Source organism: Capra hircus, chromosome 18, assembly GCF_001704415.2.
Source record: "Capra hircus breed San Clemente chromosome 18, ASM170441v1, whole genome shotgun sequence".
Taxonomy (NCBI): domain Eukaryota; kingdom Metazoa; phylum Chordata; class Mammalia; order Artiodactyla; family Bovidae; genus Capra; species Capra hircus.
The window spans coordinates 59846581-59871735 of record NC_030825.1 but is presented as its reverse complement, the minus strand read 5'-3'; the positions used below and the strand labels follow the sequence as shown (position 1 = coordinate 59871735).

The 25155-nt window shown below is 42.7% G+C and overlaps 1 pseudogene; it reads left to right on the top strand.

The window, feature by feature from the left end:
• On the top strand, window positions 1179-2909 carry LOC108638078 (annotated as a pseudogene).

The window sequence follows — 25155 nt, the reverse complement described above, 5'->3', positions numbered from 1 at the left end:
GGTGGGTCTTCCCTTTGGGCATCACTCAACAATGGCACTCTGCTCTCTGGTGGTTCAGACTTCCTCCACAAGTATTCTAGCTTATAGAGCTCCTCCCTCACCCCCAACCTCTCAGGATGCCTCCTCACAGCCCACAGGAGACCTCTGCCTGGGTCTGCTCTCCAGACCCTACATTTCAGCACCCAGCCTTTGTCTGCAGCAGTGGACACCCTCTCAGGCTGGGTGGGCAGGGTTGGGATCAGTACCCTGTGTACAGGTCTCACTCTGTCCTGCTGCCACAGACTGTTGCCGTGTTCTCTTCCCACAGAGAATGAGGCTCCCTTTCTGTCCCAGCTGAGCTTACACCAGCCCCAGTAGATAGGAACAGTAGATAAGAAAACTTTCATTTGGTATCTTTCAGCTGTGTCCTCTCACAATACCCGTGGTTTGATGTCAAAGAATCCAAGATTAGAAAATTTAATCCAAAAAGCAAACCTAGGAATATATGAAAGGACTCACCTTGGAAACGAACATTTAATGAAAGACCAGGAATATACGGGGGTATGTGAAAGATCTAGAAGATGTTTATATGGACAGAAAGAAACCGAGACACTTTCACACAATATGGACATTACTGCCCAAAGAAATGAGCAATGTCAGTCAAACTGCGGAAAACACCCATTTCAGTTATCAACATCTGCAGAGCAATGTATCTCTTCAAGCAAAGGCATAAATCATTTTTTGAAACATGCACGTTCTTTGAAGGGAAATGTGGAAAATCTGGAAAGTCATCCAGTCTCTACTGCAAATACTCATACAAACCACTCTGAACACAGGCTTCGATTACACATACATTCAAGCACGTCTGAAAACCAGAAATTGAAAAATGATGGGGAAAACGCACAATATAATCAGTTTGAGGGATCTGTAAGCAAGGGGTCATTATTCTTCCACCAACAGACAGTTTCTCTCCATTCCAAAATGTGTAATGTTGGTAATAATGGAAGAGAGTTAATCCCAACATCATGTTCAATACACACCATGATACTGTTAATACGGAACAACTTCTCAGGTGTAATAACACGAGTCAGGCCTTAAGTAAGAGATCTATCCCCAAGAATCATAACAATATTTACGAAGCCGTGAGAAGCCATTCATGCAATGAAACTGGGTGTAAAACTGAACAAGACTCTAACGCTATGAAACATCAGGGACCTCAGTCTTCAGACAGAGATTCTGACAATAGTACATGTAGGAATATCTTTTATCAAACATCAGGTCTTCCACTAAATGAGAGTACACATACTGGAGAGAAGACTTACAATTGTGAATATGGTGATGTTTCTAATCAGTCTTCAAATCTCACTCAACAGCAGAGTATTCAGAATCCGCACAAAAGTTACAAGTGTAAGCAATGTGAGAAAGCCTTTGGTAACTCATCCAGTCTAAGTAGACACAGGAAAATTCATTCAGGATGGAAACCTTTTAAGTGTACAGAGTGTGGCAACACCTCTAATCAGAATTCAGAGCTTAGTCAAGATCAGCAAATCCACACTGGTAAGAAATCTTATGAATGTAAACAATGGGCAAAAGCATTTATGTGTTACTCAAACCTTAGTCGACATCAGCAAATTCACACTGGGGAAAAGGATTATAAATGTAAAAAGTGTGGCAAAGCCTATAATCAGGTGTCACATCTTACTGAACACCAGAGAATTCATACTGGAGAGAAGCCTTATAAATGTCAAGAATGTGGAAAAGCCTTCAGTCACTACTCAACTCTTACTCAACACCAGAGAATTCATACTGGGGGAGGCCTTATAAATGTAAAGATAATGGCAAAGACTTTAGCAAGCACTCAGCTCTTACTTGCCATCAGAGAATTTATACTGGAGAGAAGCCTTATAAATGTAAGGGTTGTGGCAAAGAATTTATGAAGTGCTCAGGTCTTACTTACCATCAGAGAATTCATACTGGAGAGAAACCTTATAAATGTACAGAATGTGGGAAATCCTTTAGTCAGAACTCAACTCTTATCCAACACCAGAGATTCATACTGGGGAGATGGCCTTATAAATGTAAAGATTATGGCAAAGACTTTAGCAAGCACTCAGCTCTTTACTTGCCATCAGATAATTCATACTGGAGAGAAGCCTTATAAATGTACAGAGTGTGGGAAATCCTTTCATCAGAACTCAACTCTTACTCAACACCAGCGAATTCATACTGGAGGGAAGCCTTATAATAAATGTGAGGATTGTGGCAAAGAATTTAAGAACTGCTCAGGTCTTACTTACCATCAGAGAATTCATACTGGAGAGAAACTTTATAAATGTACAGAATGTGGGAAATCCTTTAGTCAGAACTCAGCTCTTACTCAACACCAGCGAATTCATACTGGGAAGAGGCCTTATAAATGTAAGGATTGTGGCAAAGACTTTAGCAAGCACTGACGTCTTACTCTCCATCAGAGAATTCATACTAGAGAGAGGCCTTATAAATGTAAGGATTGTGGCAAAGCATTTAGACAGCACTCATGTCTTACTAAACATCAACTAATCCCTACTGGAGAGAAATCTTATAAATGTAAAGAATGCGGAAAAGCCTTCAGTTACCACTCAACTCTTACTCAACACCAGAGAATTCATACTGGAGAGAAGCCTTATAAATGTCAAGAATGTGGAAAAGCCTTCAGTCACTACTCAAATCTTACTCAACACCAGAGAATTCATACTGAGGAGAGGCCTTATAAATGTAAGGATTGTGGCAAAGACTTTAGCAAGCACTCAGCTCTTACTTACCATCAGAGAATTCATACTGGAGAGTAACCCTACAAATGTAAAGAATGCGGAAAAGCCTTCATCAAGCACTCACGTCTTACTTAACATCAGAGAATTCATACTGGAGAAGTGGCAAAGTCCTTAATCTGAGCTCTCACCTTATTAGAGATCAGAGAGCATGTACTGGAGAGAAACCGTAGTAATAAGTGATGGAAGAGGTTTGTCCTAAACATACACTTCAGAAAATACAAGACCATTTATTTAAGAAAGATAAGGAATAAAAAAAAAAAAGAAAAGAAAAAGATAAGGAATGGGATAAAGAAAATGTAGAAAAGTTTTTAATGAAAATTAAATCTAAATAAATAGAAATTGCACACTGGAAAAAGTGAAAGTCGCTCAGTTGTTTCCAACTATTTGCAACCCCATGTACTGTGTCCATGGAATTCTCCAGGCCAGAATATTGGAGTGGGAGGTGGATTCTTTACCAACTGAGCTATCAGGGAAGCCCACACAATAGAAAGCATTTCATCAATCCGGTTTTTTCAAGTTCCTCTTCAGGAGAAGTATTGTAGATAGTAATCCATAGTTAAAACAGATAGAAAATTGATATGTTAGTATGGATCACAAGATGAAGGTTGGTATTTAGAAATCTACAAATATTAGCAATATATCTTTGTTTATATTGACATGATTTGTGATTGTTTGAAAACCAAAATCAATGTGATTCAACTCTCAAATTACTCCATGCTGTTATGCTTCATTTCTAGTGTGTATGCAAAGTTATGTTTTTGATGGTTGCTATCTCAAAGATGAGACAAGGCCTTAAACCTAGGGAGAAATCATTTATATTTATTCTCCATTAGAAGATTAAGGACACAGGAATGTAACATGTACATCTAAATGGAGGTGTTAGTCATTCATGTCAAACATCCCTGTAGGTCACCATGAGGTAAGTGTTCAGGGAGTAATTCCACATATTACAGTAAGATATACATTTTCAATAGTTATGTCACTTGCTTTTTAAGTAAAATACAATGACAGTTCACTGAAATCTTGATGTATCTTTATAATATCAACAGAAGTCATGAATATTAGTTGACATGTTTCAAATAAAGACATCTCTGATCCCCTAGAAATGTATGGAAATCGGTCACAGAAAAGTCATGTAATTAGTGTATGTCTTGTTTCATTAACAATTAACCTCCATTTTGTAACCATAGGAATCACAGTTCTCAGATCATTGTATCAGAGGAATGAATATCATTGTTTATGCTTGTAATCTGTATTTTATTCAGTTACACAGTGGGTTGGAAAAGGTTTTATTCTGACTGTGTGATATAACATGTTAATAAAACTGGACGGTTTCTTGTGATGAAGTTGGTGTGTAATGAAGTGTCAACCTACCGATTTAAGGTTGAAGGGAAAATACCTAACAATAAACTCTTTGTTAGCACAGAAGGATGATATCTGGAGCAATTAGTTTCCATACTGCCTTTAAGCTTCAAATAATTGGATATTTCCCATCGTTTCTCCATTGTACTCCCCCGACCCCGCCCCCACTTCTCTGTAACTGCTGGGACATTGTGATGGTTCTAGGAAGGATCATAGAGAGTACTGTTGAGAGTTTACCTGAACTACTGCATGCTGTTGATGCCTCAGCGTCTGTCTGGGGAGCAGGCAGCCTGCAGGTCCTTGAACTCACACCAGCCAGTCCTGTGAACACCTACACTAGATGACCACCCACCTTGAGACCAGTACTCTTGCTGAACCCCAGGGTCTACTGCACAGGCCCTCCTTCAGTGACACCCTGAGAGCTCTAGATTACTGCTTCTCTTGGATTGAATGGACCGATCCATACTCAGCCTGGCGAGCCCACAGCATTTCAACCAAGGTCTCTTAGAAAGGCCTGAACCCCGAGTACTGGAGATTTCTCTCTTGGTCCTAAGCTTGACCTAAGAAATTCCTGCCCTAGAACCTCCTCTCCTGAGAGGTCTCAGGTGTGCTGAGTGTGAGGGCTGAAGCTCAGGGCTCCTGAGTGTGGGTCTTGGGGGAGAAGCATCAAAATAAACAGGGAACTTGCTGAAGAGACATTCATGGCCCCTCTTCAGACCTGCAGATTTATAACTTCTTAGAGTGGAGACCTGACCTCGAGGGGTTCATATTCACTGAAATGGTTCAGAAAGAACCTTGTAAGTGGTTTCAACCTGGTTTCCTATCAAGATCACCTGACCAGTGTTAAGCGATAACCTCCCCACAGAGTTCTGTCTTGGTCCTGTGGGAGCATCAGTGTGGTGTGTAGGAAGTGCTCCAGGGGACTCTAAGGAGAGGCCCGGGTTTAGGACGTGGCTCCTGGTCCATCTGTGAGAGCTGAGGCCTAGCTTCAGTCTGAGGTGAGGCTGCAGGGATGGTCTAGCTGGATTTGGACCAAGGAAATCAGTCAGCTCACATCATCTGTGTGAGCAGAGGGTTACGAGCTCTCTCTGAGGAGAGAACAATCAAGAAATAAGTTCAAAGGCTGGTCTCCAGGTAGGAAGTAATTGTTCCTGAATCTCTCCTGAGACAGGACAGGAGAGGTGGGTCTTTTCAGCTTTTCAAGGTCCTTCTGTCTGAAGGTGAATTAGTTGCAGGTTAAAGAGATGTGCAGTTGCCTTTGAAGGTATTCTTTCAATATGCAGAGATGTGTTTGGTACATCACATCCTCAGAGAAGACAGAGCAGGAGGAAGAAGAGGAGGAAATGACAGTTCTGTCCTGGGTCTGGGGCTGCATCTGCTTTTCCCCCTAAAATGCTTGAACGTAGGGAACCTGCAAACCTTTAGTTCTCTGCTTCTAATTTTTCTGCCTGGGGAGATTGTTATTAACTTCTTATTTTTCCCTTTTCTTATCATAGTGAGGACCGGCTCTTTAGATCACTTCTCCCTTGTGTCCCAGAACCTTGTCTCCCTTGTCTGTATCCTGGCTTTCTATAAAGCATGATGAATTCTCAACCTGAATGAGTGACGTTCAACTGGTGAAAAGATTCCCCTTATGAGAGATCAACATGGGGAGGCATAGGTTCTGAGATTCTCATTGGCATGTAGTTCAGTCTTGGGACCTTAGAGAAGTAGGGGAAATTAGGGATGAATTTACATATATATGCAACTTGAGATATTTAGAACAGGATTAAGAAATTGTCCTCATGAGTAGAATTACCTCAGTGCTCCAGAATTCCACAGGAAGTTTGGGAAATAGAAGGAGAAAAATATGAGAGACCTTTCTCTATATTGGTAGGAAGGACTCACTCTTAAGTGTAGTCTTAGGATACAGAACATGGAAGTTGTATAAGAAGTGAATTTTGTATAAAACTGATATTTTTCAGGGTTCAGATCACTGCTAACATTTATCCCACTACACCTCACATTCCCTGGTTCAGGTGCTTCTGTGATATTGTGAACTGTGATGTTCCTGCTTTTTGACTTTAATAAGGATTTTTGAAAGATTTAGTGAGGGATGTGTATAAGCTGCCAAAATTAATGTAGCAAACTGCCCCTTCTTAGTTCCTTTTGCTTTGGAAAATGAACACTCACCTGTGTTTAGTAAGGTTCTTGCATTTTGGGAATGGAGGTTTTCATCACTCAAGCCCAGGTCTGATCATTTCCATTAGTAATATACTCCACACTCATTTTCCAGACAGAATTCTTATCACATCTTTGTATTTTCTACAATATTTACAAGAATGTTTTAACTTATGTTTAACTGTTATATCTAAAATAGAATGCAATACAAATGATAGAGATTTTCAAAGGAATAAAAGATTCAGAACCAAGAGCTCTAATTTTTGTCTATGTGTTTTTGCACCCTAGTGTATTTAAAAAAACCAGAATATTGCCACAGATAAATCATAAGATTTAAGCACAGAAATCTATTCCTGATTTAATAAACATGAATCATTTTTCTCCTAACTAGTGTATGTTTGTGTGCATGAAAATGTTAACAGTATATGACATTTTTTCTCTTTTTGATATTTTTGCCAGTTACCTCCACTGGTAAAACATGCATTAGACTGGTCTCTGCAAACAGTTCAATTCAGTCGCTCAGTCAGGTCTCTGTGTTGACTTAATTCTTTTTACATAAAATCGAGCTCAGATCCATTGAAGTAAATCCAAAGCTCTACATTTTCTGAATATTTAATCAAATATTCCAAACAATTTTGAACACCAATATTTTTTAATCTAAAATTATTTATGTGGCTCATTCAAGATTACAAAGTAAAAAACTGTTAGAACGTTATATAGTTCGCAAATGGTCAAAAGAATTGTTTTCTCTGCTTACTAATCAATTAAACCTGTAAAATCTGTAAAGCGCATAAAGTTCAATAATAACTATGAATTCGTACCTGGCTCTTTTCAGTTCAGTTCAGTCGCTCAGTTGTGTCCAACTCTTTGCGACCCCATGGACTGCAGCACATCTGACAATCACCAACTCCCAGAGCTTACTCAACCATGTATCCATTGAGTCCGTGACACCATCCAACCATCTCAATCTTTGTTGTCCCCTTTTCCTCCTGCCTTCAGTCTTTCCCAGCATCAGGCTCTTTTCCAGTGAGTCAGTTCTTTGCATCAGGTGGCCAAAGTATTGGCGTTTCAGCTTCAGCATCAGTCCTTCCAATGGATATTCAGGACTGATTTCCTTTAGGATGGACTGGTTGGATCTTCTTGCGGTTCAAGGGACTCTCAAGAGTCTTCTCCAACACCACAGTTCAAAACCATCAATTCTTTGGCGCTCAGTTTTCTTTATAGTCCAGCTCTCACATCCGTACATGACTAGTGGAAAAACCATGAATTTGACTAGATGAAACTCTGTCGGCAAAGTAATGTCTCTGCTTTTTAATATGCTGTCTAAGTTCATCATAATTTTTCTTCCAAGGAGCAAGCATCTTTTAATTTCATGGCTGCAGTCAGCATCTGCAGTGATTTTGGAGCCCAAAACAATCAAGTCTCTCACTGTTTCCATTGTTTCCCCATCTATTTGCCCTGAAGTGATGGGACTGGATGCCATGGCTGTTTGCCATGGCTCTTTTCAGTTCAGTTCAGTTCAGTTCAGTTGCTCAGTCGTATCCGACTCTTTGCGACCTCATGCATTGTAGCACGCCAGGCCACGCTGTCCATCACCAACTCCATGCTATTCACAATGGCCATTTATCAACCAGACATTTAGTTAAAACTACGCTTGTTCAAGGTGAAAAACTGTGGGCCCACCCTAGAACTCTTGAATCATAATGTGCTTTTTTTTTTTTAAAATCTGCTTTGACTGATATTTATCCAGTGCAACACAAGGAAAACTCACAAAACTAAATATGCCTCTGTTGAGCACATTTAATAATTTTTCTCCCAGATGAATGAATGAATCAGTCACTCAGTCATGTCCTACTCTTTGTGACCCCATGGAGTATAGCCTGCTTGTTTCCTCCCTCCATAAGATTCCCCAGACAAGAATACTGGAGTGGGTTGCCTTCCGTTATCCAGGGGATCTTCCCAACCTAGGGATTGAATCCAGGTCGCCTGCATTGCAGACAGATGCTTTAGCATCTGAGCCGCCAGGGAAGCCCAAGTGGCTTTGTGGATCACCTGTCATCCTGTTTTCTTCAGGTTAGAAATGCGCTAGAGCATATTACTCTGTAAAAAAGTATATTATTGTATACCATCAGACACTCTTCTCATTGAAAAACTAGTTCTCTGTACTTTCTGTTTTCAACTTGGGTCACGTTAGGAAGTCTTCCCACAGTCACATGGCATCTGTCCTTTGTATTTCAGGGACGGCTGACATTCCGGGATGTGGCCATAGAGTTCACTCAAGAGTGAGAGAGTCAATTCCTAGGCAGGTTGAGAAGAAGTCCGGAGGTCCCCAAGGATAGAGGGGTCTGAAATTCTCAAGGAGAAGGAAAGGACAAACTTTTTTATCTACAGTCCTTAGTCTTAGTCAATTACACAACTCAGTTTAAACTCTGTACTAGGGATTATACAACAACAATATATCCTGCCTGAGGACAGTTTCTCCTTTCTGAAAACCTTCTGGCTAATCCTGTTATCTTAAAATGTAAATCATGGGAGTGGGTCTAGGAAGATCTTTACAACCACCAGACAATCTTTTGTTTCATTGGGATAACTAATTAAAAGGTATATAACTCCCTTGCTAACACTAGTGAGTGGGCACTCTTTCTGCCCCCTTCTGATGTCTATGTCAGAAGCTTTCTCTATCTCTTTTATACCTTAATAAAACTCTATTACACAAAAGGAATCCCGGCATCTTCTGTGGTTCACCAACAACCTTTCAAGAGGAGTGGGAATGCCTGGACCTCGGTCAGCGGAAATTGTACAGGGATGTGATGTTAGAGAACTATGGAAACCTGGCCTTCTCGGGTGAGGACAACTGCCTTCCAGAATCCCTTATCTACCCTTGGGATTTTGATTCCTTCATTCGTAGAATGTCTCCTGGAATCGTCTGTGTCCTACAATAGAGTTTACGATCTCTGCTTTTGAGGAAAAAATGGGAGTTGGTGAGAATAGACAGAAAGCTTCCTGATGATTCACATGATTCTAACCTTCCTCTTTCTTGAGCTCTCTGCCTCCTTCGCTCTAGACTAGAGGTCACTCTCTCAGCTTACTGGTATAAAATCATGCTGCCTTCCTCATAAAGACAGAGGTCCACCCTTATGTTTGACTGAGTGTTATTCTGATGGAGATCTCAGGATCTAGGTTTCAACTATTGCCTACTACATTAAATGTGCTTTCTATAAAGTCTTTTGGGAAGTCACATCCTGGACTCTTTTCACATTCTACAATGCCTTCCTCTCTCCCGAGACTACAATGTTGTTCAGTCGCTCAGTCATGTCCGACTCTTTGTGACCCCATGGACTGCAGCATGTCAGGCTTCCCTGTCCATCACCAACTCCCAGAGCTTGCTCAAACTCATGTCCATTGAGTTGATGATGCCAACAAAGCATCTCATCCTCTGTCACCCCCTTCTCCTCCTTTCCTCAGTCTTTCCCAGCATCAGGGTCTTTTCCAATGAGTTGGCTCTTCCCATCAAGTGGCCAAAGTATTGGAGTTTTAGCTTTGGCATTAGTCCTCCCAGTGAATATTCAGGACTGATTTCCTTCAGGGTGGACTAGATTGATCTCCTTGCTGTCCAAGGGACTCTCAAGAGTTTTCTCCAGCACCACAGTTCTAAAGCATCAATTCTTTGCACTCAGCCTTCTTTATGGTCCTACTCTTACATCGATACATAACTACCGGAAAAACCATAGCTTTGACTACATGGAACTTTGTTGGCAAAGTAATGTCTCTGCTTTTTAACAAGCTGTCTACATTTGTCATTGCTTTTCTTCCAAGGAGCAAGCATCTTTTAATTTCATGGCTGCAGTAACCCTCTGCATTGATTTTGGAGTCCGAGGAAATAAAGTCTCTCCCTGTAACCATCGGTTCCCCTTTTATTTGCCATGAAGAGATGGGACTGGATGTCATGATCTTAGCCTTTTGAAATTTTAGTATTAAGCCAGCTTTTTCACTCTCCTCTTTCACTTTCACCAAGAGGCTCTTTAGTTCCTCTTTGGTTTCTTCCATCAAGGTGGTGTCATCTGCATATCTGAGATTATTGATATTTCTCCTGGCAATCTTGATTCCAGGTTGAGCTTCATCCAATCTGGCATTTTGCATGATGTTATCTGCATATAAGTTAAATAAGCAGGGGACAATATACAGCTTGATGTACTCCTTTCCCAATTTGGAACCAGTTCATTGTTCCATGTCCAGTTCTAACTTTTGCTTCCTAACCGGCATACAGATTTCTCAGGAGGCAGGTCAGGTGGTCTGGTAGTCCCATCTCTTGAAGAATTTCCCACAGTTTGTTGTGATCCACACAAAGCCTTTCACATAGTCAATGAAGCAGAAGTAGATGTTTTCTGGAATTCTCTTACTTTTTCTGTGATCCAGCGGATGTTGGCAATTTGATCTCTCGTTCATCTGCCTTTTCTAAATCCAGCTTGTACATCTGGACATTCTCAATTCACATACTGTTGAAGCCTAGCTTGAATGATTTTGAGCATTACCTTGCTGGCATGTAAAATGAGTGCAATTGTGCAGAAGTTTGAACATTCTTTGGCATTGATTTTCTTTGGGATTGGAATGAAAACTGACCTTTTCCAACCTGTAGCCACTGCTGAGTTTTCCAAATTTGCTGGCATATTGAATGAAGCACTTTGACAGCATCATCCTTTGTAATTTAAAATAGCTCAGCTGGCATTCCATCCTCTCTACTAGCTCTGTTTATAGTGATGCTTCCTAAGACCCACTTGACTTCTCACTCCAGGATTTCTGGCTCTAGGTGAGTGGTCACACGATCGGGATTATCTGGTGTCATAAGATCTTTTTAGTATAGTTCATCTGTATTTTCACCACCTTCCTTAATAGTCGTGTCTAGCTCTTTGTGACCCCATGGACTATACAGTCTGTCGAATTCTCGAGGCCAGAATACTGGAATGGGTAGCCTTGCCCTTCTCCAAGGGATCTTCCCAACCCAGGATTCGAACCTAGGTCTCCTGCATTGCAGGCAGATTCTTTACCAGCTGAGCCACAGGGGAAACTCAGTATAGTTCGTCTGTGTATTTTCACCCCCTCTCGTTATTATCTTCTGCTATTGTTAGGTCCATCCTGTTTCTGTCTTTTATTGTGCCCGTCTTTGCATGAAATATTCCCATGGTATCTCTCTCTTTCTCTTTTTTTCTTTTTTGGTTAATTTTTATTGTCTATTGGAGTAGAGTTTATTTCTGGTGTGTTTGTTTTAGGTTTACAAGAATATGATTCAGTTATACACAGATGTATATCTATTCTGCGTATCCAGTCGACTTCCCTGTGCTATTTGGTAGGTCCACTGGCATTATCTATATGGTAATAAATAGTGTGATTTTGTTCATTGCAACCTCTCAATGTCTCCCTGCCACTACTTTTTTTTTTTTAAGTCATAAGTTGGGTTTCTAAGTCTGTGAGTCTGTTTCTGTTTATAGTTAGTTAATCTGTATAAATTTATAGATTCCCCCTCTAAGTGATACTTCTTCTTTCATCTCTGACTTCACTGAATATACTTCTCAGTCCACCCATGCTCCTGAAAATGTCATTCGTTCATTCATTCTTTTGGATGGCTGAGTGTATGCCAGTTTTGAGATGGACATGTGACTCTTCATTTCTCTATAGTTGGAAGATATTGTCAATAGCATTGCCCTGAAAATTGAGGTGCAACTATCATTTTAAATCATTATTTTCTCCGGGTCTAAGGCAAGGAGTGGGCTGGCCAGATCATGTGGTATGTCTATATTTAGTGTTTTAAGGAATTTCCATACTCTTTTCCTTGTGGCTGCACCTACTCAATTACTCCAGCCCACAGTATAAGAGGATTCTCTGTGACCCTCGCCCTCAGCAGCAATTAACCTTTGTAGGACGCAGATAATTCCTTTGTGGACCTTTTGGAAGATGGATATTCTGTGAGGTGTGAGGTGATACCTCATTGCAGTTTTGATTAGATTTCTCTAAAAGTGATCCTGAGCATCTTTTTATGTGTTTTAGGGCCATCTGGATGCCTTCCTTGGAGACACATCCATTTAGATGTTTGTGGTTTTTCTATTGGATTGATAGGGTATTTTTGCAGCTTTATCATGAGCTGTGTGAGCAGTTTGCATGTTAGGAGATGAATTCATTGTTTTAAACATCTGTTGCAAACATTTGTTTTCCCATTCTGAGGGTTGTCTTTTTTTTTCCTTTAGGTTGCCCTTGCAGTGCAAAAGCTTATAAGGTGATGAGGTGCCTTTTTAAAGTTTTCTTTTAGTTTTAATTATTCGAACTTGTGATTCATGTCAAAGTGTGATTGCCTATATTTTCCTCAAGAGGATTAGAGTAATCTTCCGTCCATTTAACTCTTCAAGCTATTTGGATTTTTTCTTCTGTAAGCAGTTAGGGAGAGATGTATATTCTTTCACTTTCCCCTTGCTTAAGAAAGCTCCTCCCTGTCCATCCTGACCGTTAACAGCTTACATTGCCAGCATCAGTGTACGAGACTTCCCATGTCTCCACGTCCTCTCTGCCATTTTGTAAGTATACCTCAGGACATAGGCCACTCTGGGCTGGGTGAGATGAGATATTGTTGTAGTTTTGATTTTAATTTCTTTAATAATTAGCAATGTGAGCATATTTCATGGGCTTTATAGCCACCAAATGTCTTCTGGGGAGAAATATCCATTTAGATCTTTGCCCTCCATCACTTTTTTAATTGAACAGCATGGGTTGTTTGCATATTTGGGGGATGAATTCCTCATTTTCACCTTGGTTGCAACATTTTTTTTATCCTGAGGGTTATTTTGTTTTTCCTTTAGGGTTCCCCTCCTTTTGATCTCTGGTTCCTCTGCCTCTTCTAAATCCACCTTGAACATCTGGAAGTTCTCAATTCATATACTGGTAAAACCTCACTTGGAGAATTTTGAGCATTACTCTACTGGTGTGTGAGATGATTTCAACTGTGCAGTAGTCTGAGCATCCTTTGACATTGCCTTTCTTTCAGATTGGAATGAAAACTGACCTTTTCCAGTCCTGTGGCCACTGCTGAGTTTTCCAAATTTCCCTGCATATTGAGTACAGGACTTTAACAGTATTATCTTTTAGGATTTGCAATAGCTCAGCTGGAATTCCATCACCTCCACTAGCTTGTTCATAGGGATTCTTTCTAAGGCCCACTTGACTTCGCATTCCAGGACGTCTGGCTCTAGGTGAGTGATCACACCATGGTGGTTATCTTGGTATTAAAGTTCTTTTGGATAGTTCTTCTGTGTTTTCTTGCCACCTCTTCTTAATATCTTCTGCTTCTGTTAGGTCCTTACCAGTTCTGTCCTTTATTTTGCCCATTTCTGCATGAAATATTCTCCTGGTATCTCTAATTTTCCTGAAGCGATTTCTAGTCTTTCCCATTCTATTGTTTTCCTCTATTTCTTTGCACTGATCACTGAGGAAGTCTTTCTTATCTCTCCTTGTTATTCTTTGGAACTCTGCATTCAAATAGGTATATCTTTCCTTTTCTCCTTTTACATTTTTGATTTGCAGTTTTGATTTACATTTCTATAACATTTCACAAAGTTGAAAGCTTTTCATGTGACATGTTTAAGAACAGTGTGAGTAAAACTGAGCTTTGGAGATCGGCATCGTGATCTTTTGCCCTGATTTGATTCTTTTCCCCTGACGAACCTAGGACATTTCTTCAGGCAGGTCTTTCTTCCTTAGAGCCCCTGAGTTCAGTTCAGCTCGGTCGCTCAGTCGTGTCCGACTCTTTGCGACCCCATGAAGTGCAGCACTCCAGGCCTCCCTGTCCATCACCATCTCCTGGAGATCACTCAGACTCATGTCCATTCAGTCCATGATGCCATCCAGCCATCTCATCGTTGGTCGTCCCTTTCTCCTACTGCCCCTAATCCCTCCCAGCATCAGAGTCTTTTCCAATGAGTCAACTCTTTGCATGAGGTGGCCAAAGTACTGGAGTTTCAGCTTTAGCATCATTCCCTCCAAAGAAATCCCAGGGTTGATCTCCTTCAGAATGGACTGGTTGGATCTCCTTGTAGTCCAAGGGACTCTCAAGAGTCTTCTCCAACACCACAGTTCAAAACCATCAATTCTTTGGCACTCAGCCTTCTTCACAGTCCAACTCTCGCATCCATACATGAACACTGGAAAAACCATAGCCTTGACTAGACGGACCTTAGTCGGCAAAGTAACGTCTCTGCTTTTGAATATGCTATCTAGGTTGGTCATAACTTTTCTTCCAAGGAGTAAGCGTCTTTTAATTTCATGGATGCAGTCACCATCTGTGGTGATTTTTGAGCCCCAAAAAATAAAGTCTGACACTGTTTCCACTGTTTCCCCATCTATTCCCCAGGAAGTGATTGGACTGGATGCCATGATCTTCGTTTTCTGAATGTTGAGCCTTAAGCCAACTTTTTCACTCTCCTCTTTCACTTTCATCAAGAGGCTTTTTAGCTCCTCTTCACTTTCTGCCATAAGGGTGGTGTCATCTGCATATCTGAGGTTATTGATATTTCTCCCGGAAATCTTGATTCCAGCTTGTGTTTATTCCAGACCAGCGTTTCTCATGATGTACTCTGCATAGAAGTTAAACAAGCAGGGTGACAATATACAGCCTTGACGTACACCTTTTCCTATTTGGAACCAGTCTGTTGTTCCAGGTCCAGTTACAACTGTTGCTTCATGGCTTGCATACAGATTTCTCAAGAGGCAGGTTAGGCGGTCTGGTATTCCCATCTCTTTCAGAATTTTCCACAGTTTATTGTGATCCACACAGTCAAAGGCTTTGGCATAGTCAATAAAGCAGAAATAGATGTTTTTCTGGAACTCTCTAGCTTTTTCCATGATCCAGCAGATGTTGGCAATTTGACCTCTGGTTCCTCTGTCTTTTCTAAAACCAGCTTGAACGTCAGGGAGTTCACAGTTCACGTATTGCTGAAGCCTGGCTTGGAGAATTTTGAGCATTACTTTACTAGCATGTGAGATGAGTGCAATTGTGCAGTAGTTTGAGCATTCTTTGGTATTGCCTTTCTTTGGGATTGGAATGAAAGCTGACATTTTCCAGTCCTGTGGCCACTGCTGAGTTTTCCAAATTTGCTGGTATATTGAGTGCAGCACTTTCACAGCATCATCTTTCAGGATTTGAAACAGCCAAACTGGAATTCCATCACCTCCACTAACTTTGTTCATAGTGATCCTTTCTAAGGCCCACTTGACTTCACATTCCAAGATGTCTGGCTCTAGATGAGTGATCACATCATCATGATTATCTGGGTTGTGAAGATCTTTTTTGTACAGTTCTTCCCTGTATTCTTGCCACCTCTTGTTAATATCATCTTCTTCTGTTAGGTCCATGCCATTTCTGTGCTTTATCAAGCCCATCTTTGCATGAAATGTTCCCTTGGTATCTCTCATTTTCTTGAAGAGATCTCTAGTCTTTCCCATTCTGTTGTTTTCCTCTATTTCTTTACATTGATCGCTGAAGAAGGCTTTCTTATCTCTTCTTGCTATTCTTTGGAACTCTGCATTCAGATACTTATATCTTTCCTTTTCTTCTTTGCTTTTCACCTCTCTTCTTTCCACAGCTCTTTGTAAGACCTCCCCAGACAGCCACTTTGCTTGTTTGCATTTCTTTTCCATGGGGATGGTCTTGATCCTTGTCTCCTGTACAATGTCACGAACCTCATTCCATAGTTCATCAGGCACTCTATCTATCAGATCTAGGCCCTTAAATCTATTTCTCACGTCCACTGTAGAATCATTAGGGATTCGATTTAGGTCATACCTGAATGGTCTAGCAGTTTTCCCTACTTTCTTCAATTTAAGTCTGAATTTGGTAATAAGGAGTTCATGATCTGAGCCACAGTCAGATCCTGGTCTTGTTTTTGCTGACTGTATAGAGCTTCTCCATCTTTGGTTGCATAGAATATAATCAATCTGATTTTGGTGTTGACCATCTGGTGATGTCCATGTGTAGAGTCTTCTCTTGTGTTGTTGGAAAAGCAAATCCACCTCTTTGTCTCTCAATAAATTTTTGCGATGAGACATCAGAGCCTGAGTTTTATTAGTTTTGGCTGAGCTTGAGTACGGGGAGAAAGCTGAAGGACAGGAGGAAAAAGCAGTGGGAACAACATGCCAAAGAATCCCCTTCATAGCCCGCCAGAAAATTTGCTAAATATCTGACTGGTGCTCACAATTTCATTGGTCTGATCCTTGGCACAGAGAAGAGAAGGGACAGAAGAACCCCCACTGGCTTGTGTAACAGCTACTAGGGCTCAGCAGACAGCGCCTTTGGGACATGCTGAGGAGTAGCCTCTCCAGAGTCCCTCAATTGTGCCCCCTGCCGCCTGCCTGTTCATGGGAGGTTCGAGGAAAGAAGAAAAGAGAGGTTGTAAGGAATAAGATTCGTTAGGCATGCCCCCAGACGAGGAGGACCTCTTAACTAGAGGTCTTCTGGATCTGGACTGGGCGCGTGGGCTTTCCACCGTCCCAGTTTCCAGCACGATGGGCCTTCTCCTGCGCTGGATTTTCTTTGCGTTCTGCATCTACCACGGGAGCTTCGCTGAGTTGGGCTCCGGCTGTGCTTGGCCTCTTCTACGCGGAGATTGTTTCAGCCAGGTTATCTCCGAGTCACGGCACCATAGATGTCACAACAGTGTATGTTCCTGGGTTGTTTGTCTCGTCACAACAAAGATTTGCAGCAACGGACAATAGAGCCCTCAGGTCGTCACAGCTCTCGGGTCTTGGACAAACCGTGTTATAGCTCTTAGGCAAATCAGTGTTACAGCTCTATTTTATTTAGAAGATAGCAGGAGAATCCATCCTCAAAGCATGGGGGCATGCCAACCCACAGATTTGAAGGGAAGACAGTGGAGGAGGGCAGGGGAGAGGGGGAGAGAGAGGGAGAGAGAGAGAAAGAGCGCAGGCATGCGGGAGAGGAAAGAGAGAGAGAGAGACAGCTCGCGCTTTGGCTCCTCCTTTTATGTTTTGCCTCCACCTGGGCCTGCCCTGTGCAAATTGGGCTTAGCCAGGAGTGCTGTTTGTTCTACCTGAAGACTTCACTCTGGTCCCCGGACCTTCGTTTTCATTTCTTATCTTTTAGCCACCGCCATTTTGGACTCCTTTCCCCTATTCTACCTACCTAACAATTTAATCACATCTAAATAAATATCAAAGAATGTATAGGCGCGGCTGGTCCGCGGCAGCTCTGCGGGGGCTGGGGCGGCGAGCCGAGGACCGAACCACGGCGGCCTGAGCGCCCCCACCGCCCGCACCGCCCTTCCGCCCGCCCTCCGGAAGCGCAGCCCTGCGGCCTCCGCTGCAGACCCGCCCCGCCCCGCCCCCGCCCCGCCCCGCGCGCCTCGGCTGCCTCTTCCTGAGCCGCCGCTCGCCCAGCGGCCACCGCCGCCCCCGCGCCAGGTTCCGGCCGCGGCCCGCCTCTGCCGCCCAGGGCCCTTCCGTGCAGGCCCCGGGACCCGGCTCCCCGCCAGCCCCGGCCCCGGCCCCGGCCCCGTGTCGGAGAAGAGCGTGGAGGCAGCGGCCGAGTTAAGCGCCAAGGACCTGAAGGAGAAGAAAGAGAAGGTGGAGGAGAAGGCAGGCCGGGAAGAGCGGAAGAAAGAAGTGGTGGAGGAGGAGGACGGCGCAGAGGAGGAGGAGAAGAAGCTGCCGAGGACGGCGAGGAGGAGGATGAAGGGGGCGAGGAAGATGAGGAAGAAGAGGAGGACGAAGGGCCCGCGCTGAAGAGCGCTGCTGAAGAGGAGGATGAAGCGGGTCCCACGCGGCAGAAGGCAGAAAACGGGGCGTCGGCATGAGCCCCCTGCCAGTGGGCTGGGGGTGGAGGGAGGCCGCTCGGGGCCCAGGAGGTGGGGGTGGGAGAGCGCCGCGGGCAACCCCTCTTCACCTGGCTGCCTGCTCTGGGCCCCGCGCCAGAGTTGCCGCCCCTCCCCCCCGCCCCAGCCTTCTCATGCCGCACCTGCATCCTCACTGCCACCTTCCACCTCCTTACCTGCTCCATCTGAGCTCCCCAGCTGGTCCCCAGTCACCCCCTCCCGCTCCCTCCTCTCTTCCCGCCCTTCTCACAGCCAGCCTCTCCCTCCTTCAATGGTCTCTCCTTCCTAACCTCTGCATCCCAGCCTCATGTGATCCTGCCCTGCCCATCCCTACCCTGACTGATCCCTGGGTCTCCTCCCTCAGATCCCTTTCTCAGACAGCGCCAGGACAGGTTGGGGCCAGGGATGGGGCCGAGCCCCACAGCTGCCCCCCTCCCCTCCCCTTTTTTTGTATAATTTAATAAAGAAACAGTAGCGCTTCTGTTTTTTTTTTTTTTTTTCTTTTAAAAGAATGTATCGGAAAGCATTTCATCACTTTCTCTTTTCTGAAGTTCCTCGAGGAGAATTAGTGTAGATAGTAATCCATAGTTAAGACAGATAGAAAAGTGCTATGTTACTCTGCATCACCAGACAAAAGGTTGGTGTTTCAGTTCAGTCGCTCAGTCTTGTCCAACTCTTTCCAACCCCATGAACCACAGCACGCCTGGCCTCCCTGTCTATCACCAACTTCCAGAGTCCACCCAAACGCATGTCCATTGAGCTGGTGATGCCTTCCAACCATCTCATCCACTGTCGTCCCCTTCTCCTCCTGCCTCCAATCCCTCCCAGCATCAGGGTCTTTTCCAATGAGCCAACTCTTCACATGAGATGGTCAAAGTATTAGAGTTTCAGCCTCAGCATCAGTCCTTCCAATACCTGGCTGTAGTCAATTTCTGCATAGATTTTGGAGCCCAAGAAAGTAAAATATAACCCTTTTCACATTTTCCTCATGTATTTGCCCTTTTAAATGCTGTGATTCTGTCTCTAGACAGAAGTGTGTGAGTGGAGTCATGGACAAACTGCCAAACTTCTAGGAATACTGGGGACAGATAGTATTTGCTTTCTGCTTTATAATTTCCAATCCCCTGCAAACTACACATATGACTTGATAAATTTCATACTCAACTGATTTCTTCACTGCATAAGGGACCTCTCTCCAGTGAGAAATACAAACCTGAAGATATCTTCAAAGTTTGGTTTTACTTTGTACGAACTAATGTCAATAATGTTAAGTGTATCTGCCCCATTTCCACAAACCTAAAATACTTTTATATTTATTCAACTCATGGAATTTTTAAATTGTTCACTTGGGAAATTAGAACATTTACCACCTAAATGTTTGTGGTTAATTCTCACTATTAAACTTTTTAGGTTATATAAAGAATTTTTTTAATTAAAAAATAATTTGAGTATAGTTGCTTTACAATGTTGATGTTAGGTTATGCTGTACTGCAGAGTAAATCAGTTATATGTGTATGTGTGTGTGTGTGTGTGTGTGTGCACGCGCGCGTGCATGTATAATCCCTGCAGGAGGGCATGGCCACCCACTACAGTAATTTTGCCTGGAGAATCCCATGGGCAGAGCAGCCTGGCGGGCTACGGTCCATAGAGTCGCAAAGAGTCAGATGTGACTGAAGCGACTTAGCAGCATGCACATATATATTTATCCACTCTATTTAGATTTCCATACCATTTAGGTCACCACAGAGCAATGAGTAGAGTTCCCTGTGTTAAACAAGAATTGAGACTTAAAAAAATTCCACCATATTAGAAGACCTCAATTCTTGTTTGTTTTCGTAAGAACTGTTACTTTGTTAAGTTTGTCTTGTTTGTTATGAAGCTTACCAGGACTGTGTCCCATACGTTCTCGGTTTCTGATTAATTATATATCAAGATCATTTAAGGTTTCAGATTCAAAACATCTACTAGAACACGCCAAAATAAAAACACTTGTGTGTGAAGAACTGCATTACAGAATTCGTAGGCACCTTGCATTGGTGAAAATGTTTGCTTTGTAAATTTAAGATTGCTGAGGAGGAGGCAGCAGCTGGGGTCATGAGATCGCCCTGCAGTCCATGGGGTCGCAGATAGTCGGACACAACTGAGCGACTGAACTGAACGGACCGTGCTGGGAGCCCTCGCTACTGCCTAGTGAGGCAAAGGCTGGAACACGCGGACAGAGGATGGGATGGCGGCCCTGCCCTTGGGGCATCACTCAACAACGCTGCTCTGCTTCTCTGGTGGTTCAGGCTTCCTCCACAAGCATTCCCATTTGCAGAGCTCCTCCCTCCCTCCTGCCCCCTCAGGATGTCTCCTCTCAGCCAACCCCAGTCCTCTGCCTGGATCACCTCTCCAAACCCCACATCCCAGCACCCAGCCTTTGTGTGCAGCGGTGGACACCCCTCTCAGGCTTGAGGAGCAGGGCCGTGGTTAGTGCCATCTGTAGAGGTCTCACTCTGTTCTTCCTGCCTCTAGCTGGTACTGCCTCCTCTTCCCATAAGAGAATGAGGCTTCCTTCTGTCCCACTGAGCTCCCCCAAGGGTTGCAGGTCCCATCTCACTTCCTCTCCTCACCATTTTCCTTCTTGTTTCTTTGGTCCTACCTGGCTATGAGGGAATCTTTTTTGTCCTTTTAGGTGTCAAGGTCCTCTGCTCGTGTTCAGCAGGGGCTCTGTGAATATTGTTCCATGACAGATGTATTCTCGATGCCTCTGTGGAGCGAGACGAACTCCACATCTTCCTAATCCTCTGCCGTCTTGACTCCTGTGTCTGTTTTATCCCTAACCTAGCTAAGTGAGCATCAGTTTTATGTAAGTTGTAAAGTAGATTCCCTGAGAATAGTAAGTGGTGGAATAACTTGTTATTTGCTTTCAGCTGTGTCTTTTCATGACATGCAGGGTTTGATGCCCCAAAAGCCAGGCTTAGAAGATTTATTCCCCAAGGAAAGTTAACAATATATGAAAGATTTCACATTGGAAATTCACATTTAATAAAAGGGCATGTGAAATACTGAGAGGATGTTATGATGGACATAACCAAATGAGGACAGCTTCTCATAATATAAATATTAATGCCAAAAGAAAAAGGAAGATATGAACCAAACTGTGAAATATGCCCATTTCAGTCATTAATATCTGCTGAGAAGTGTGTATATGTAAGCAAAGACCCATGCTTTTTTGAAACATACATGTTCTCTGAAAGGAAATATGGAAAATCTGGAAAGTCACCTAATCTATACTGCAAATATTCATTCAAACTTTTCTGAATGCAGGTAACACACAATAAAATATGTCTGAAAACTAGGTATTTAAAATTTAGGTTAACAATTCCCAGTATAATCCATTTGAGGAATCTTTTAGCCAGAGTTCAATATTCTTCAACCAACAGCTCTTTTCTCTTTGTTCCAAAGTCTGTAATGTTGCTTATTTTGAAAGATACTAATCCAACCATCATGGTTGAAGACATATCACAGTATACTCAATGTGAAAGAATTTGTCACGTGTAATAAAATGGGGAAAGCTTTAAGCAAGAACGCTACCTCCAACAATCACAAGAATATCTATAGGGAAGGGAGAAGATTTTCATGCAATGACCTGGGCATAATGTTGACCGAGACTCAAGTCTTATGAAACATCAGGGACCTCAGTCTTCAGACAATGATTTTAAAAGTCATAAATGTATGAATATCTTTTATCAATGATCACATCTTTCTCTATATAAGAGAAATTAATCTTTAAAACTTATTCAACAGCAGAGTATTCAAAATCCACAGAAGCATAACAAGTGTAATAAATGTGGTAAAGTCTTGCTAAACCATTAAATCTAAAAGGACATGGGAAAATTCATACAGGAAGGCAACCTTTCATATGTACAGAATGGAGCAAAGCCTTTAACCAGTACTCATATCTCACTCAGCATCAGCAAATTCATACTGGAGAGAAGCCTTATAAATATATGTAATGTGGAAAAACTAATCTGATATCCATTCTTGCTAGACATTTGAAAATTCATGTTGGTAATGCAGAGAAGACTTAAATGTACAGAACGTGGCAAAGCCTTTATGCATTGCTCAAAATTTATTCAACATAACAGAATTCATACTGAGGAGAAGCCTTATAAATGCACAGAGGGTGGCAAAACTTTAATCATAGTTCAACTCTTAATAGGCATCATATAATTCATATAAATCTAAGGGTTGTGGCAAAGCCTTTAACCAAATTCCTAGCTTTATTCAACATTGGCGAATTTGTACTGGAAACCATTCTGATGCAAAGAATGTGGCAAAGCCTTTGCCCAGAGCTCAAGTCTTTGTCAACATCAGAGAATTCATCCTTCAGAGAAAACAAAAACTTATATGTAAGGAAAGTGGCAAAGGCTTGCATCAGAGCTCTCACCTCACTAGACATCAGAGAGCACGTACTGGAGAGAAACTCTAGGAATGTAATAAGTGATGAAAGAGGTTAGTCCTAAATGTACACTTTAGATAACATGAGAGCATTTATGCAGGAAAGATATGTGATGATGTACCAAAAAAAGTAGGAAAGTTGTAATAAAAATCAACTCTAAATAAATATCAGAGAATGTATACTAGGAAGCATTTCATCAGTTCCACTTTCCTGAATTTCCTCTGAAGGAGAATTACTGTAGATAGCAATCCATAGTTAAAACACAGAGAAAATTGATATGTTAGAATGGATCCCAGGATGAAGGGTTGTGTGTGGAGTGGTACAATTATTAGCAATGTATTCTTGCTTGTTTTGACATATTTGAGATTACTTGAAAACCAAATGAAAGTAAGTCAATCTCAAAATACTACGTTATGGTTTTTTCTACTGTGTATGTGAACTCAAGTTTTTGATGGTTGCTGACTCAGTGATAAGAGAATCCCTTCTATCTGAGGTAGGAACCATTGGTATTTATTCTTCATTAAGGACGTTAAGTACGTAGTAATATAACGTGTACACTGAACATCTAATGGAGGTGTTTGTCATTGGTGTCAAACAACCCTGTAGGTCACCATGATGTAAGTGTTCAGGGACTAACTCCACATATTAAAGTCAGACAGAGGTTTGTTCTAAATTTTCAATGTCACTGGCTTTTTAAGGATAATACAATGACAGTTCACTGAAATTTTGATGTATTTTTATAATATCAAGAGAAGTCATGAATATTAATTGACATGTTTGAAATAAAGACTTCTCTGATACCCTGGAAAAGTATGGGAAACCCTTCCCAGAAAAATCATGTAATTAATCTATGCCTTGTTTATTAAATGATTAGCCTTCCTTTTGTAACCATAGAAAGTGCAACTCTCAGACCATTGTATCAGAAAAATGAATATCGTTGTCTATGCTTGTAATTTGTATTCTAATCAAGGGTCACACAGTGGATTGTAAAAGGTTTCATTCTCACTATGTGTGATATTCATACATGTTAATCAATAAAACTGGATGGTTTCTGGTGTTACAGTTGCTGTGTAATGAATGAAGTGTTTACCTACCACCGACATTAACCTCTCCAGCCTTATTTAAGGTTGCAGGGAAGAATACATACCAGTGAACTATTAGGTAGCACAGTGAGATGACATCTGTTACTGCCCTTAAGCCTCATATATTTTGATCATGTATTTCCCATCATTTATCCATTGTACTCTTTCCCCCTCTCTGTAACTGCAGGGACATTGTGATGGTTCTAATAAGAAGGATCAGACAGAGTATTGTTGAGAGCTTCCCTGACTGCTCCGTGCTGTTGCTGCCTCAGCGTCTGTCTGGGGAGCAGGCAGCCTGCAGGTCCTTGAACTCACACCAGCCAATCCTGTGAGCACCTCCACTAGACGACCCCCTTCCTTGAGATCAGCAGTCTTGCCGAACCCCTGGGTCTACTGCACAGGCCCCCCTTCAATGACACCCTCAGAGCGCACCAGATTCCTGCTCCTCTGGTTTGAATGGACCCATCCACGCTCAGCCTGGGGAGCCCACAGCACTTCACCCAGGGTCCCTTAGAAAGACCTGAACCCCAAGTACTGGACCTTTCTCTGCCTGGTTCTAGCCTGACCTCCCTCAGTAATTCCCACCCTAAACCCTCCCCTCTGAGATGTCTCAGCTGTGCTGAGTGAGAAGGCTCAAGCTCAGGGCTCCTGAGTGTGGGTCTTGGGGAAGAAGCATCAGAACAGAGAACTTGCTAAAGACGTATTTAATGACCCCATCTCAGACCTGCAGATTCATAACTTCTTAGAGTGGGGACCTGACCTCGAGGGGTTCATATTCACTGAAATGGTTCAGAAAGAATCTGAACCAATGGCCAAGTGATTTCCATCTGTTTCCCATCAGGGTCACATGACCAGTGTTAGGAAAGGACATCCCTGGTGCACGCCCCACAGAGTTCTCTCTTGGTCCTGTGGAGGCATCAGTGTGGTGTGTAGGAAGTGCTCCAGGGAACTCTGAAGCAAGGCCCAGGTTAAGGACGTGGCTCCTGGTCCATCTGTGACAGCTGAGGACCAGCTTCAGTCTGAGGAGAGGCTACAGGTTTGGTCTAACTCGATTTGGACCAGGGAAGGCAGTCAGCTCACATCATCTGTGTGAGCAGAGGGTTACGAGCTCTCTATGGGGAGAGAACAATCAAGAAATAAGTTCAAAGGCTGGTCTCCAGGTAGGAGGTGAGTGTTCCCGAATCTCTCCTGAGACAGGACAGGAGAGGTTGGCCTTTTCAGCTTTTCAAGTCCTTCTGTCTGTAGGTGAAGTAGTTGCAGGATAAAGAGCTCTGTGGATGCCTTTGAAGGTATTTTCTCAAGATGCAGAGGTGTGTTTGCTACATAACATCCCCAGAGAAGACAGAGCAGGAGGAAGAAGAGGAGGAAATGGCAGCTTCTCAGGTCCATGTTCTGTTCCGGGCCTGGGGCTGTGTCTGGTTTTCCTCCTGAAATGCCTAGACTGAGAATCG